The 14,649-nt window shown below is 48.1% G+C and overlaps 1 long non-coding RNA gene across 1 annotated transcript in view; it reads left to right on the forward strand.

Annotated features, from left to right (window-relative positions):
* LOC132596750 (uncharacterized) overlaps positions 1-14,381 on the forward strand; it is an 86,390-nt gene extending 72,009 nt beyond the window's left edge. The window contains exon 4 of the long non-coding RNA XR_009562759.1: positions 14,246-14,381. This is a non-coding gene — a long non-coding RNA (uncharacterized lncRNA). The remainder of the gene's footprint in view (positions 1-14,245) is intronic.
* Positions 14,382-14,649: the final 268 nt, after the last annotated feature.

Here is a 14,649-nt window from a genome sequence, read left to right on the forward strand (position 1 = left end):
TGTGGTGGTTGTGCTTTTTAGATAATAGTGTTTCCAAAAGGCAAATCCCTTTTGGTTGTAAAGGCTTTAAAGGTCTCTCTCTGAGACAGATTGTCTCATCAGAAATACTAACATATCTGGATGACTTGCAAACCAGCCGCCAGCTAAATTTGCTGCCCCCTAAAATAGTTTGGGGATATCTCTCGGACAGGCCTGGCCCCAAACGCATTTATGAAGGCGTCCAAGACTGCCTTTGGCCTTCCTGCTCCCTTCTGGCCCGAGGTCTCTCTAGCCTCCAGCCCAGACACTCAGGACCCCTGTCCCTTCCTCCCGTTCCTCAGAGCTCCCTCTCCAAACAATTCCCTCCCTCTGGGAGGAACTGAGAACCTAACCGCACCGTAGGCCCACAGTAACTTATGTCGGACCACCCCTTTCCCAGGAGAATGTGTGTATAGACAAATAAAGCATTAAGCTAAAGAAATAAAGCTCTAATGTGAATTATGCAGAAACTAGACATTAAAGAAGTGTATTTAGGTAAGTGATGACATCCTAGCCCTTCTATAATTATATCACACACATAAATGAGAGTTGGAATCTCTCTTTTCACACACTCCCACCCCCACCCCACCAACCCCCACCAATCCGATGGACCCTACTCTGAGGGTCTATGCACTTCAAACTAATAGAATCCTGGGACTTTACAGATAGTCCTTGGAAGGTATCTTCTCTGCCTTCCTGGTGCAAGAAGCCCCTTCCCAGCATCCTTTGACCTACAGTTATCCACCCTCTAGGCCAAGGATGACCTTCTCCCTTCAAGCCCTAGCCTCATGCTACTGTTGGGTGGTCTTAGCATTAGAAGAGACTTCCTCTTACCAATTTGAATTCTGCCTCCGTTGATTTTAACTCCTTGGTCCCATTTCCACTCCCTGAAAGCAAATAGAATAGCAAGTTCATCCTCCTCTTCAGTGATGGCCCTTTGTTTCTGTGAAGACATTGTTTTGTTTGGCATTTTGCAAAGTGTGTCTCATTGAACGCTGGTTCCAAGGGATGTTGCTACGAGGTATGTGATGAAATGGTTGGGCGGTCAAACAGGTTTGGAGAATGCTGAGCTAATTGAACTTGCCCAGGTTTCTTTACTGTGGGACTTTGGGGGCCTTTAATAAACGAATGCACCAGATCGTGCTCTGAGAATGGGATTTAGCTAATGCTGTGTTTTTCAGAGTTGTGTAACCTTAGAATGCTCCTTTAGTGGGAGTCTTATAGGATTAGTGTTGGGGAATTACTGGACCTGGGAGCCGGGAGTCGCTGGTGTGCGGGATCCGGCTGCTACCAACTCACAGCAGCTGAAAGTGCGCATCTCGCCCACCTCTGCGTTCCGTGCTGGCACGCGGGGAGCTTGAAATTGGCCACAGTGGGAGTGATTACACCACAGAAACTGGCAAATGCTACAGATCAGGGCTCTGTATTCCCGGAGAGCTGATCGTTTAAACATTTATCGGCCCGCCACTCAGTCAGAGGCCTTGGGTTAAACCGGATACTTGACCTGGGACAAGTCATGCCACCCCTTCAGGTCTCTGCCCCATCCATCTGAATCTGTGAACTCAGCATCCTTTCCTCCTCTGAGGCCCTGCGGCTCCTCTCAGAATGCCCTTGTAGGTTCAACATCCCCAGTGGATTCTCCGTACGTCCTGATTCCCCCATCTCTCATCACCTTGGCTGGCTGCTCCAGACCAAATGACCTCTAGGTGGTCAGTTTCCCTTTCAGATGGAAGTTTCTGGAAGGAGACACCATCCCCCAGATGGGGGCTGGATAGTGCCCAGATGCATCTGAAGGGAGAAGATTCCTGTACCAGGCGGTCCAAAGTCTCCAAAATGGTACCTTCCCGCCTCTCTCACTGACACCAGGCCTCATTAAAGGGTGATACGTTCAGGTTCTGGGGTGCAGTGTGAATCCTGTCTACTGTGTGACCTTGAGTAATTAGATTCTCTGTGCCTGCCTCAGCTTCCTTAGTTGCAGTCTTGGGAAATAATAGTACTTAGCTATGTGGTCATTGTCAGTATTAAACGAGAGGACACTTGTAAAGTACTTAGGGTAGTGTCTGGCATGGAAGTGCTCAACAAAGGGCAGCTTTCATAACTTGTTGTTGTCATTAATCAGTGACGGCGATCTTTCCCACTGCTCTCGATGCCATTGGTGCCCTGCCCAGATCCTCGTTCTCCCAACCCCCAGCTGTTGTGAGTGTTCAATGCTAATAGCTCACAGCTGCACTCCTCTGGAGCATCTGGCTCAGCAGACAGGAGACCCCTCTCCAGGAGATACCCAAGAGGTCACAGTCTCCTCCCACCTACCCTAAGGGCCAGCCCACCGCTGACTGATTGACACAGGGATACGAACGCTTTGCTTCACTGGGGGAACAGCTCCGTGGTCCCATTCATTCTCTGTAGATCAGGCTTCAGCTGAAACCACATCTTCGTGTAACTGCTTCTCCTGCATCCCTCACTTTTTTACAGGTTTTTCTGGAGACCACTCCCTTCATAAATGAAGTACAGGGGAATACCTGCCTCAGGGTTCTGCTTCTAGGAACCAGACCTAAGATACCCACAGAGCCTGGATACAGCCTTATCGTAGCATCTTACGTAGACCCTGCCCATGATCAGAGTTGGCCTGAGAAGGAAAACCTATTGGCCTCTCCTGCTCCAGGTCCTGCCCTCTTCCTGGCTTGGTTGGAAGACTGTGCGGGGCCGTCACAAGTACAGGGATGGCCTGCATGAGGCACGAAGGTGAAACTGAACATTGTTTAGCATCAAGTAGAGACGCAGCAAGAGATGAGGGTAGACAGATACAGCAGGACCGAGGAATACAAGGCCATATCTGCTGGGCCAAGCCTTGATTTAAAATGTCCAAGATTTGAGTTAGGTGACCCACAGTCCAGTGCCAGCTCTACCCCTCAGTAGCTGTGTGAACTGGAGAGATGATTGTAGATCTTACCTCACAGGGTTGGGATTACATGAGAGAACACTTCGTGCATTTTATAGTGGCTGCGGTTGCCGCCTGTTGTTTCTGCTTGTCAAGCACCTACTTTCCCCTTTTCTGATCTTGGTATTCATGTGGTTCAGGTGGGCCTAGGCCAGTCTTTCCCTTGAAGGGCGGCTGAGTAATTATGATTGGTCCACAGATGGGCATGTGACCCAAGTCAGGCCAATGATAGTTATCCCCACCTCTGGTCTCTCTGTCTCTAAGGCCCAGGTAAGCTTGGAATTGCTAGGGGCCATTGCTGTCACCACATAGAGCAAGCTGCTCTGGGAATGAAGCCAACATGGAGAAAAGCAGAGACCTCTGTTTCTGTCAGCATTTGCCTGGATAACCCAGAAACCCTCCCTCAGAAAATTCCTTTAAAAATTATACATAAATTATAACAAATGTGTTATAAAGGTATATGTATAAGATGTCTAACTGAGCTTGCAAAATATATGGGGAACCACAAGGAGTCCTAAGTGAAGATGAGGCAAAAATCAGAGCATTTGACATATAAATTGAGGTTGTAGCTGCCTTTGGGCCGGGGTGGGCAGTGTCAGCCTCTATAACCTAGACGAGTGATTGGATTCTCACATGGAGCGAGAGATAACGCTTTGAGCCTGTGCTGAGTTTGAGATGAGAAGCCTGCATAAAGGTGGGATTGTTCAGGCACTGTGCTGGGAAAACATCTTACACAGGGAGATAAAAGGAAAGCTGTTTGTCTTTTTTCTTTCTTTTTTTTTTAATTGAATGTGTGTCTTGGCCTGAGCGCTGAAGAGGGCAAGTCTCCCCTGATCATTTATAATGCAAGTCTGTGTCTTGTGAAGGGTTGAGGTATGTCATGGTATTAACCTGCATGGTCTGGGAATCCCCAAATCTATAAATTAACATGAAAATTATGCTAGGATAGATAGGGATACTCCTGGAGGATTACGCAGAAGCAAACTCAAGACTTTTTTGGCTAGGATAGATAGGGATACTCCTGGAGGATTACGCAGAAGCAAACTCAAGACTTTTTTGGCAATGTGCCATCAATGCAAAGAATCCTCCACAGATAAATCTCCATTGAAAGGAGCCTTATAATCCTACATAACAAAACACGCAAAGAATCCATCCACCTTGAGCAAGAGTCGGGAGACTCAACTAATAGCAATGTTAGACCCTAACACCCTCCACCCACAAAAATTCCAGGTAGCAGAACTACCAGTCTATAAAAAATAACTAGGCTTGAAATGAACAAAAATGTAAAAGGAAGAATCAATAACCTAGGAAAGAACATGGAAATATGAGAAAATAACTTTCACATTGCAAAAAGAACCTGACGGAATTACTAGAAATGAAAACAGTACAGCCAGCTGATATTTTAAAAAGTGGATTAGTGGGACTTCCCTGGTGGCGCAGTGGTTAAGGATCTACCTGCCAATGCAGGGGACACGGGTTCGAGCCCTGGTCCGGGAAGATCCCACATGCCGCGGAGCAACTAAGCCCGCGCGCCCCAGCTACTGAGCCCGTGCGCCACAACTACTGAAGCCCGTGCTCCGCAACGAGAAGCTGCTGCAGTGAGAAGCCCGCGCACCGCAACGAAGAGTAGCCCCCCGCTCGTCGCAACTAGAGAAAGCCTGTGTTCAGCAACGAAGACCCAATGTAGCCAAAATTAAATAAATAAAATAAATAAATGTATAATAAAAATAAAAAGTGGATTAGTTAAAAAGCTGATTGAACACAACTAGAGAGAGGATTAGTGAACTTAAAAGTATATTTTAGGAAAATACTTAACATGCAGAGAGTTCAAAAGATAAAAATATCAAAGCGTGGTTAAGAGATATGGAGGACAGGATAAGAAGGCCCCACATACATCAGATGGGAGTTACAGAGAAAGAGGGAGAGGCAATATTAGACAAGTATAATGGATAGGAATATTTCAGAATTACTGATCAGCATTAATCCTCAAACTTGGGAATCACAGACAGTCCCAATCAAGATAAATAAAAATAACCCCACCCCTTGAAAACCACACTTTGTACTAAGACTGTAGAGCGTCAAGCACACAAAAAAGGTCTTAAGAGAGATAATAGAGAAAAGATAGATTACTATAAAGGCATGACGATTAGTTGCTTTCAATAGCAACCATAGATAAGGAAAAAATGGAATGTCTTTAAAGAGTTGAGAAAGAACACTGCCAAATTAGAATTCTAATTGAGAGTCAGAATAAAAGGAAAAACAGTAAAGGCATCTCAGACAAAGACTAACAGGGTCCTATTAACAGATCCTCTCTGAAAGATCTATGGCAGGATTATTTAAAGAAAAAGACAGTTCTACCTGGAAGCGAGGACTGAGGTGCAAGAAAAACTAGTAAGGAAAGAAAATGGTTAAAATGTGGATGAATCAAATCACATGTTTTCTTTATAAAATATAGTGACCCTGTAAAATATTTATGGGGTATAAAACAGTGTGGATCTAAAGTACTGGATAGAATAAAGACGGGAAGGGGCTGATAGTGGTTAAAGCACTCTAAAGTCTTATATTGTTGGGTGATACGGATTTTTATTAACTTCAGGCTTTATTAAGGCAAGTGTACATGTTAAAAAAAAATTAAGGAAACCGCTAAAACAATGTATAAGCCACAAACTAGTCAAAGGAAAAGAAGGGAATAAAGAAAAAAAGGTTCACTCAGTCAAATAGGAGAAAGAAAAGCATAAAAAAGGCAGAGTAAAATGAATGCAAAACTTAAAATTGTATAAATAAATCCAAATAGATTAGTAATCACAATATTTTTCAATGGGTTAAAATTTCTCGTTGAAATCCAGAGCTTTTCAGATTGGATTTTTTAAAATGTCAGCTCTGTATTGTTTAAAAGACATGCCTAAATCTTACGGGCACTGACAAGTTGAAAGCAAAAGGTAGTAAAGTTGCCATGAAGGAAAACAGAGTTGAGAGATAGAGGAAAGAAATGTTCTTGATGGTAGCAGTTAAAACTTAGAATCCAGCCCTTACCCCTTGAATATCCACTTACGTGAACCTGTAAATATCTCATTCCTCCCCGCCAGTTTGTAAACTTCTTTGAGTTGGATATTTTCACTTGCAGCCAGAAGATGACTGATCAGTGCAGAGATGGACAAAGGTTACTCTAAGAAGGGCAAGGTGAGAGTCATGCTTTAGAACAATTAGCCTGGTGGTAAGAGGAAGAGAGGGTTGGAGAGGGGAGAGTTTGGAAATAGGTAGTGGACAAGGCAGACATCCAAGCAGGAGGTGAGGAGAGCTGGATTAAGGAAGTGCCAGTAAAACTGGACAAGGAATGGAAAGGTTCCCAGAAACCTGAGTTGAAGGTTTGACTCGTCTAAGCTTAGAAGTCATTATTCGCATAGGTCCCGAGAGCACGCTAGGGTTTGTAAGACATTAATTGTGGGGCTTCTCTGTCCTGAAGAGAACCTTCTGAAAATATTTCCAGGTGCTCAGCCAACCTAACAAAAGCTCATTAAAAAACAAAACAAAAGACATCAGCAAGACTATTTCAGTCACACCTTGGATCAAAGTGATGATGTCTGGAAATCATTAACTCAGGAACAAGGGCTCAGTAAGCATACGTAAAGCTATGCTTTGCATCTCAGATGAGCTGATTTATATATTTCTAGGCAAAAGCCCAGGAACATGGGTGTCTGCAAATGGGACATGTAGGGGTATCTGTTATCTTTCTGAGCTTTATTTTTCTTACATGTTAAATGAGGCATTTGGACCAGATCACCCGCATCCCTTCTCGCCGTGAAATTCTGTGAGTTTATTTTTTCTTTTCTTTTTCTCGAGTGTGAGATACCTGAGGAGAGAAGCTCGTGTGGTTCTTTCTGTGCCTCCAAGGACGTTTGTCAGTGTTTCCCCCATGGCTCCAGACGCCTGCCCACCTGCGTGTGTGCATACAGCTATTCGTTTGTTCCTCCTTTCCTCTCCTCCTCCCCTCGCTGCCCCGCCTTTCCCTCTCCCCCTCAAGTCTAGGAGACGCGTCAACATTTCTCAGTTATGTGATGTTCTCAGCAGGAGGATGGAGCCAAATAATGGTGTTTCTAGTTATTACTCTGATGAATCACAGGGCAACAGCCTTCACCAAGGTAGCACGGCTTGCATAAAATATGTTCATTCAATTAAAAAAAAAAAAGAAATTGAAAAATAAGATACTGCCAACATGGGGCTCTGAGTTATGTAGGGTTTATGCAGTGATTCCATTTGCAATTCAAGCAAGAAACACAGCAGAGAGGCACCTGGGAGCAAGCTCCTTGGAATGGGGGAAGGGTTCCCACTGCCAGCAAAAAGTCCTGTGCCTCAGATGAAGTTTCTGGGACAGGGAAGGGGGAAGTGTAGACAGTCCTTGGCCTCCCGCAGCCTAGTCTGAACAAGAGATTCTGTGCTAGAGATTCTGTGGCTCCTAACAGGGAGGACTGGTTGGGCTGTGACCTCTATGGCCCAGGTGGCCATGTTTTATACCATGTGACTCCCTGCCCCATAGCCTCAGCGGATTGGCTCAGGCATGGCCACCCGACTCAGAGACATCAGACTGACCTAGGAGGTGGCCTGGCACAAAAAGATGGGCAAAGCCATTGCATTCTGTTTTTCTTTGACCCTGGAACTGCACTGGGACCTGGTACCAAGAAACATGGAGAGAAGGAAGCAGTTAACAGTGGAGGCTGTGAAGGAGAGCTGGGCCATGGTAGCCACATACAAACTGAAGTTATGAGGGAGCAGAGACTCAAAATGACAGGGAATGGAAGTCAGGAAACAGCAGAGGTGCTATGTGATAGGCAAGACCATGCCGGCCACAAGAGAGGCGGTAAGAGGAGCTATGTGCCCGGCATTGTTCTAGAAGCTGAAAAAGAGACAAAGGTCCTGTTCATGCAGCTCATGTTTTAGTGGGCCATCCCTGAGGGGCTGCATGATTATACTTTGTACCATTCCCTATCAAGTTTATATTCCCCAAGCCCCAGACAGTTGTACTTTGAGAATATCAGCTCCCACTACAGGGTAGGAATTTGGTGTGCAAGCAACAGAAATGAACTTTGGCTAACTTAAGCAGAAGAGGAGTTTTAAGGCTCATGGAGCTAGGAAAGCTATGAGGGTAGCTCAAAAGAATTGGAGAAGGAGCTTCAGGCATCAGACCTCTCACTCTATCCGTCTCTCGTCTCTGCTTGTTGTGCTAACTGCCTTCTGCACACAGACCCCGTGTGGCAGGGAGAATGGCTGCCATCAACCCACATTCCCAGTCTCCCTGCCCAGGCTCCTCAGTAAAAGGAGAGCAGTCCCAGGGAAGATTCTGATTGGCTCAGCCTGGGTCAGGTGTACCCCCAGCAGACCAATCACAGTTGCCAGGGAGCAAGGCAATGTGACCAATCAGGCCTATATATACAGCCACCTGTGGCCAGAGGCGTAGGCATCTTTATAAGATAAAGGGAGACAGAGGAAGAGACATGAGAGGAAGCAACAACAATAGTTACCATAGTCTAATAGAGGACCAAAAAAGAAAACCCCAAATGGCTGAAGCCAGATTGGCCCCAGGCCCCCTACTCTGCTGGCCTTCCCAGGTTTGGAGCAGCCCTTGGAGAAAGCATTTTGTACCAATGGAACTTTGAGTCTGTTTACTAGTCGCCTCTGAGAAGGTGGCTGCTGGAATACATTAGGATAACTCGATTGTAAGATTTTAATGACATAACACTGAGACCTCGGGAGGCCTGAGCCCTGCAGTCGATCAATTCACATACCTTTCACTCAGACCTAAGTGACTGAAAATCATTTTGCTCCCCGAGCTCTTAAAGGTCAGGAGTTGAATGCTTCAAGAAAATCTCTTTCTCTATCACAGGAAACCTCTTGCATTTAGTGTCCTGTCAATCAGGAGCACCCCAGGAGGCTGAGGAAGGGGAGTGCAGAGAAAATGTGGCCTGTGTTCCTTTCTTTCCTCTTTTTTTTTTTTTTTGGCTAGGGGTGTGTGTGTGTGTGTGTGTGTGTGTGTGCGCGCGTGTGTGTGTGTGTGTGGCGTGGGATTGCTGGCTGCAGGGAGCCCAGATAAGCCCGGGTTGTTAGAATTTACTTGTCTTCTCCCAAGTCATTGTTTGCTGCCAAGTTTGAACTCTCTGAGCAATAAAGCTCTTTCCCTCCAAAACAGGTCTGTTCCAGCTTGTGTCACAGTTTGGGAGAGAGATCGGGACAAGCTGGGGTCACCATCGAGATGGGAGCACCACCCCAGTCCCCCAGTCTTCTCTTTCAAGAAAACCTTTTCTTTCTAATGCACTCCTGTGGCTCAGGGCAGGTGTCCAAAATGCAAATGGAGCCCGGCGCCTCTGTGCCCCAGCTTGGCAGGGAATCTGAAGCTATGTGTCCCCCTCTGCTAACTGGCCTGCGGCTTAATGACATGCAAATGGGAGGGACACTGTCTGTCAAATGGGGCCTAATCCCTTTGTTCCTACCTGCCAGCCGGGTAGCCTTTTCTGAACCAGTTTTGGCTGTGAGGACAGCTGCGAGGTGCTGATGGGGAATGCTGGGCAACGGCTCTGGTTGCCTGGTAACAGAGGCGGCTCTCGGGGTGGGGGGTGGGGGGGGCTCAGGTGGCGGATGGGCCCTCAGGGCCGCACCACAGAAGTGGGGCTTCTTCTCCCGCCCAGGGAGCTAAGGGCCTCCCAAGGATTTGGGATTCTTTGGAGAGCTTGTGACCTTGATCTGAGGCCTCAGTTTTCTCACCTCTAAAACAAGGTGTGTGTTCTTCAAACAGTGTTTCACCAAGAAGGAGGAAGCCTGAAGGCCAGCTCCCATCTCCAATGCAGCCTGAGCAGCTCTGTCTTATAAGTTGGGGTTCTGAGTATTAAAAACAACGGAAAGATTCATCTGCTAAAATAAATATTTGAAAGGCATTAGATTCAATTATCTACCATGCCTTTCCCATCTCCCGTGGGCTGTGGTTTGCCTTACAGAGGCCCCGTCAGATAGACAAACCCAGGTAGCTCCATCTCTCCCTTTCTTAGATGGTTCAACTGAAGCCCAGAGAGGTGAAGTGAGTTTCTCAGAATCACACAGCGAGGTAGTGTTATGCTGAGATCAAACTGTGTTCTACAGATCCTAGGTGGGAGTTCTGTCTGCTGAAACTCTCTGCAGAAGAGGCAGGGTGGGGTTAGGAGAGAGGTCTGACCCCTCAGTGGATTCCAGCCCTGACATTGCATGCATGTAAGCGGGTCAGAGAGTTTCGTGCTCAGATGTGGTTGGCCATGGGATGAAGATTATGAGGCCAGTACTGACCTTGGCTTCTTGGCCAATTTGTGTGTGTGTGTGTGTGTGTGTATGTGTGTGTGCGTGCGCGTGTATGTGCGTGGGCACGCGCGCTGGGCTATTCAGCACCCAACTGTCTGTTCTTTTTTGTTTGTTTGTTCGTTTGTTTGGGGTTTTTTTGCGGTACGCGGGCCTCTCACTGTTGTGGCCTCTCCCGTTGCGGAGCACAGGCTCCGGATGCACAGGCTCAGCGGCCATGGCTCACGGGCCCAGCCGCTCCGCGGCATGTGGGATCTTCCCGGACCGGGGCACGAACCCGTGTCCCCTGCATTGGCAGGCGGACTCTCAACCACTGCGCCACCAGGGAAGCCCTGTCTGTTCTTTTAACAGCATCTTGTGGACCAAATGCTGTCTTCGCCATGGTAGCTAGACTGCCTCGTGCGTGCACATTCAGCCAGGGTTTACTGCGTACCTGCTCGGAGCGCTGCACCCTGTGGGAGGACTCCAGGGAGTTTACAGTCCCATCCTTGCCACCAGGCCCCCTCAATCTGGGGGAGGAATCAACACACGTCTGACACTCTGGCCAGGGCACACAGTCCTTGTGGGTTGTCAATTCCAGTTGACCTGCAAGTCCCCCCATTCCTGACTCGTTCTCAAGACTCTAGACTGAGCAGAGCTGGTCTCTGCTGACTAGTCCTGAACCTCACTCAGATTCAGGGAGGTCCCCACCGATCTTGTGCAGGCTCTGGGTGAGGACTTCCACTCTCCAACTTATTTAATCCTCACGATCATCTGTTTAGGCAGGGACAAGTATCATCCCCATTGTGCAGCTGGGAAAACTGAGGCTCAGCAGGGAGGGAAAGTGCCATGACCAAGGTCAACTGGCTATTAAGAGGCAGAGGAAAGGGAACGAGGGAAATAGCTTCTATAATTACAAATCTGTTATTTCCTTTACTACATCCAAGCTTTCCTTTAAGAAGTTCTCTGGGGACAGGTTCACCAAATGACCCCAACTCCCTTGTTCTACTAATAAGCTAATGGAGGCAGCTTGGTCGAGTGGAAAGAGCCACGGGAGGTTGGGTTGGAGTTCCCACCCCCTTCGTGGCCACTGTGGGCCTCTCTGGTCCTGGATCCTCCCACCTGGACGAGGGGAGGTTGGGCCAGCAGCGCTGAGTTTCCTCCCAGCCCCCGCCCTCCCTGTCACCACAGGTTTCTCAGGGCCCAAGCAGGTCCTCGGCTGAATGACAGTTCATCGGACCCTGACGAGAATGAAAAAATCTGCTAAAATTTGCAGAGAGCCGTGAATTTGACTGTTTTCTAACTAAAGCTGGGGATGCCAGAGGGGATATTAACTATCTCTGGGATTTATTGATCTCTCAGTCCCAGGCTACTTGGGAAACAATTAGAGGTCAGCATGTAACAGAAAATGAAATTTGCAGCTGTCAGATCAACCATTTGGAAATATTCCCTTGCCCTTTTAGCTCCGTTTTCCGTCAAGAGAAATCCTTCTTGGGAACAGAACCGACATGGGGCTGGGCAGTCAGGCATGGTGTATGCGGAGAGGGCAGCCGTGGACTCCAGTTAGCTTGGCCCTGCTGGGAGAACACTGGCTGGAAGCCTGCGGGCCCGTCCTGCGTGCTGTGTGCTCTCTGTGGGATTGGGGGCAGGTCATCACGTTCTCTGGGCTTCGTGGGGATTTTCCCTCATCTGAAAAATCCTACCTGGGGGTAAAAGTCTCAACTTCTACCAAACAAGTGTTTGGCTGCAACACACATGGTTTGATGCGAAATTTCCCTCCTTGGAAACACTCCGAGTTGCTAAATGACAAATATAGGTCTTTGTTGTCTCCTCCCCCCTTTCTAACCCATCTCCATCCCCTGGCACCCTATCCTGCCCTTCAGCCCAGGCCTAGCTTGTGCTCGGCCAACTCTTAGTTCAGTCCCGGCCAAAACATCAACTCATACTGGCTTAATGGTACTACTCCATCTAAAAGTAATTGTGTTTTCACGGGAGACTGGGAGACCAAAAGACACCATGAACCAGCGAAGGTAGGGTTCACCTGGGAGAAGGAAGCTCTTTCTAGGTGGACTTAGAAAGTGATGTTCTAAGTTTTCTAAGTACCCCACTCCGGCCCCATCCATCAGACATCTGGGGAAATTCTAAACTGAACAGAGGTCAACAGTTTCCTTAACTGCAAGACTCGGGGCCTTCCTGTGTCCAGGAGGGTAACAGAGCATTTGCCATATCCCTGTCTTTTCGTCCTGGAACACCCAGAGGGCCTAGTGTTTCGAGGAGATCATTTTGGGCAATTTGGAACTAGCCTCACCCCTTCACTTTAGAGCCGAAGAATCTAAGGCCCAGGCAGCTCACGACGGCCAGAGACGGGTCCTGGGTTCGGGTCTCTGCTTTCTTGCCCAGGTGTTTACACAGCCTGCGCGCTTTGTGCTGAAGATGCTGCTTAGTCTGGTTGCCAAGGCCCACTTTGCTGACAGCTTCCAGAAAGCCACGCTCTTGGACTCCTTGCACACCCTGCTAGATGGGGCTGGTTATCTGCTCCCCCACCCCCAGGCACAGCTGCAGGAAGTTCTACAGCTCCTGAGGGGACCCCCCCCCCCAAGGTGGAACACAAATTCCTTTTTGTTTTCCCTTGCCTGGATCCGCTCCATCCTTGAAATGTTGCTTATGAGTAGCTGAGCTCAGGAGCTCGTGGCAAGGAGGATGTCACCTGGGGTGCTGTTCTCTGAGCAGTTTGGTCAGGTCACGCCAGCCCTGCATCTCCATGTGGCCGGCGCCTGGGGACCCATGTTCCTGGCATCTCTGCCCCAGGCAGGGGAGCTGGACAGACACCACTGCTTGGGCTGCAGCCTGCCTAACTGTGTAGCCTGGATCGAGCGATAGAAATCTGATGGCTTGAAAATGAGGGGCACCTTCGTCCTGCAGTGTCTCTGCCCACCATGGGTGGCCCCCAAACCTACATTTGCAGTCTTTGCAACCTCTCTTACGTGAGCCGTCTCTTCTCCAATCTTGCCGTTACCACCCCGAGACCCAGGTTCCCACCCCTCCCCTTTAGTATCGCTGTGGCTTTCTAGGGGTTCTCTCTGCTTCTACCAGACCTACTTTCCTCCAGCCAGGCCCCCCGTCTGCCCCCAGCCACTCACAGCCCTGAGCCCTCGCTCTTCATGGGCGTGAATCTCCCCCACCTGGCTCTAAAACTCCCCAGGAGTGGGTCATGGTCACACAACGCTGTGAATATACTAAAAACGACTGAATTGTACCCTTTAAAGGGGCGGGTTTTATAGTCTATGAATTATATCTCAATAAGGCTGCTATTGAAAAGAAAAGAAAACCGGCTCCCTAGGCACCCCCTCTGTCTATCGCAGTGCTTCTCAAACTTTTCTGCTGAAGGTCCCCAATAGCAAAGGAGAGGGGATGGTCCCCCCAGGTCTGAAAGGAGCCTGAAATTGCCTGTCTCAATCATTTGTTCATTCATTTACTCATTCAGCAGGTATTTTTGGGGTGCACTTTCCACGTGTTAGAAATGTAGTAATAATCCAAACAAGTGTAAGGCGACCCTCTTGCCGCTTAATCAGAAAATGTCTCAGAAGTCTCATGCCTTAATTTAAAGCTGTGTATACATTTTGTATTCTAGTCAGTCATCTAATTTTAATGTAACGTACGTTGCTGCTCTGGGACGATGCTCCTTGCTGGCCCAGGGCTTCAGGTACCCTCTGCCCCCTCACCATACTCCCCGACGGGGGGACCTTAAGCTGCAGAGGGTGCTGTGGTTGACCCTTCAACATCTCACCCCCTCTGCCTCCTTGGATAGCAGCCTGCATTTGGGAGGCTTGCCCTCAGCCCAGAGGGAGTGCCTGTTTGGTGTAGTGATTGATTCAGGAAGGGGCGTGTGATCCAATTCTGACCAGTGAGACATGAGGCGAGAGGTTTCTCTGGAAGCCCCCTCTTGCTGTCAAGAGAGGACTGTGGGAACCTGTGCTCTCTTTCTCTCTCTTGCAGGAAATGAACAAGAAGGTCCTTTGCCCTAACTGCTTGCCCTGTTTGCAGACCTGTTGTATCCCTGAGAACCAAGCAGACATATAAACGGGAAAGCTGTGTCTTTGAGAAAATCAGCAGAAATGATGGAGCTAGAGCCCTGATAAAGCTGGACCTGAAGCTCTCCAGTTTCATGCTTCAATATAAAGTAGGTCAAGTTTGTGTTATGGCAGCTGTGAGCACTCTCATGACTGGGAAGGACCTTAATTCAAAGTAGAACTTCTTCACCAAGTTTTTAAGCCTTCCATAACATGTAATCAGTCCCCTACACATCTCCTCAAACTTAGGTGGGTTTAACACCTCCTTCAGCAGCTCCTCATCATGCTGTTCCTTCAGATTACACACTGTTCCCTGAATCTACCATACTT

This window comes from Globicephala melas, chromosome 2 (genome assembly GCF_963455315.2).
Source record: "Globicephala melas chromosome 2, mGloMel1.2, whole genome shotgun sequence".
Lineage (NCBI taxonomy): Eukaryota > Metazoa > Chordata > Mammalia > Artiodactyla > Delphinidae > Globicephala > Globicephala melas.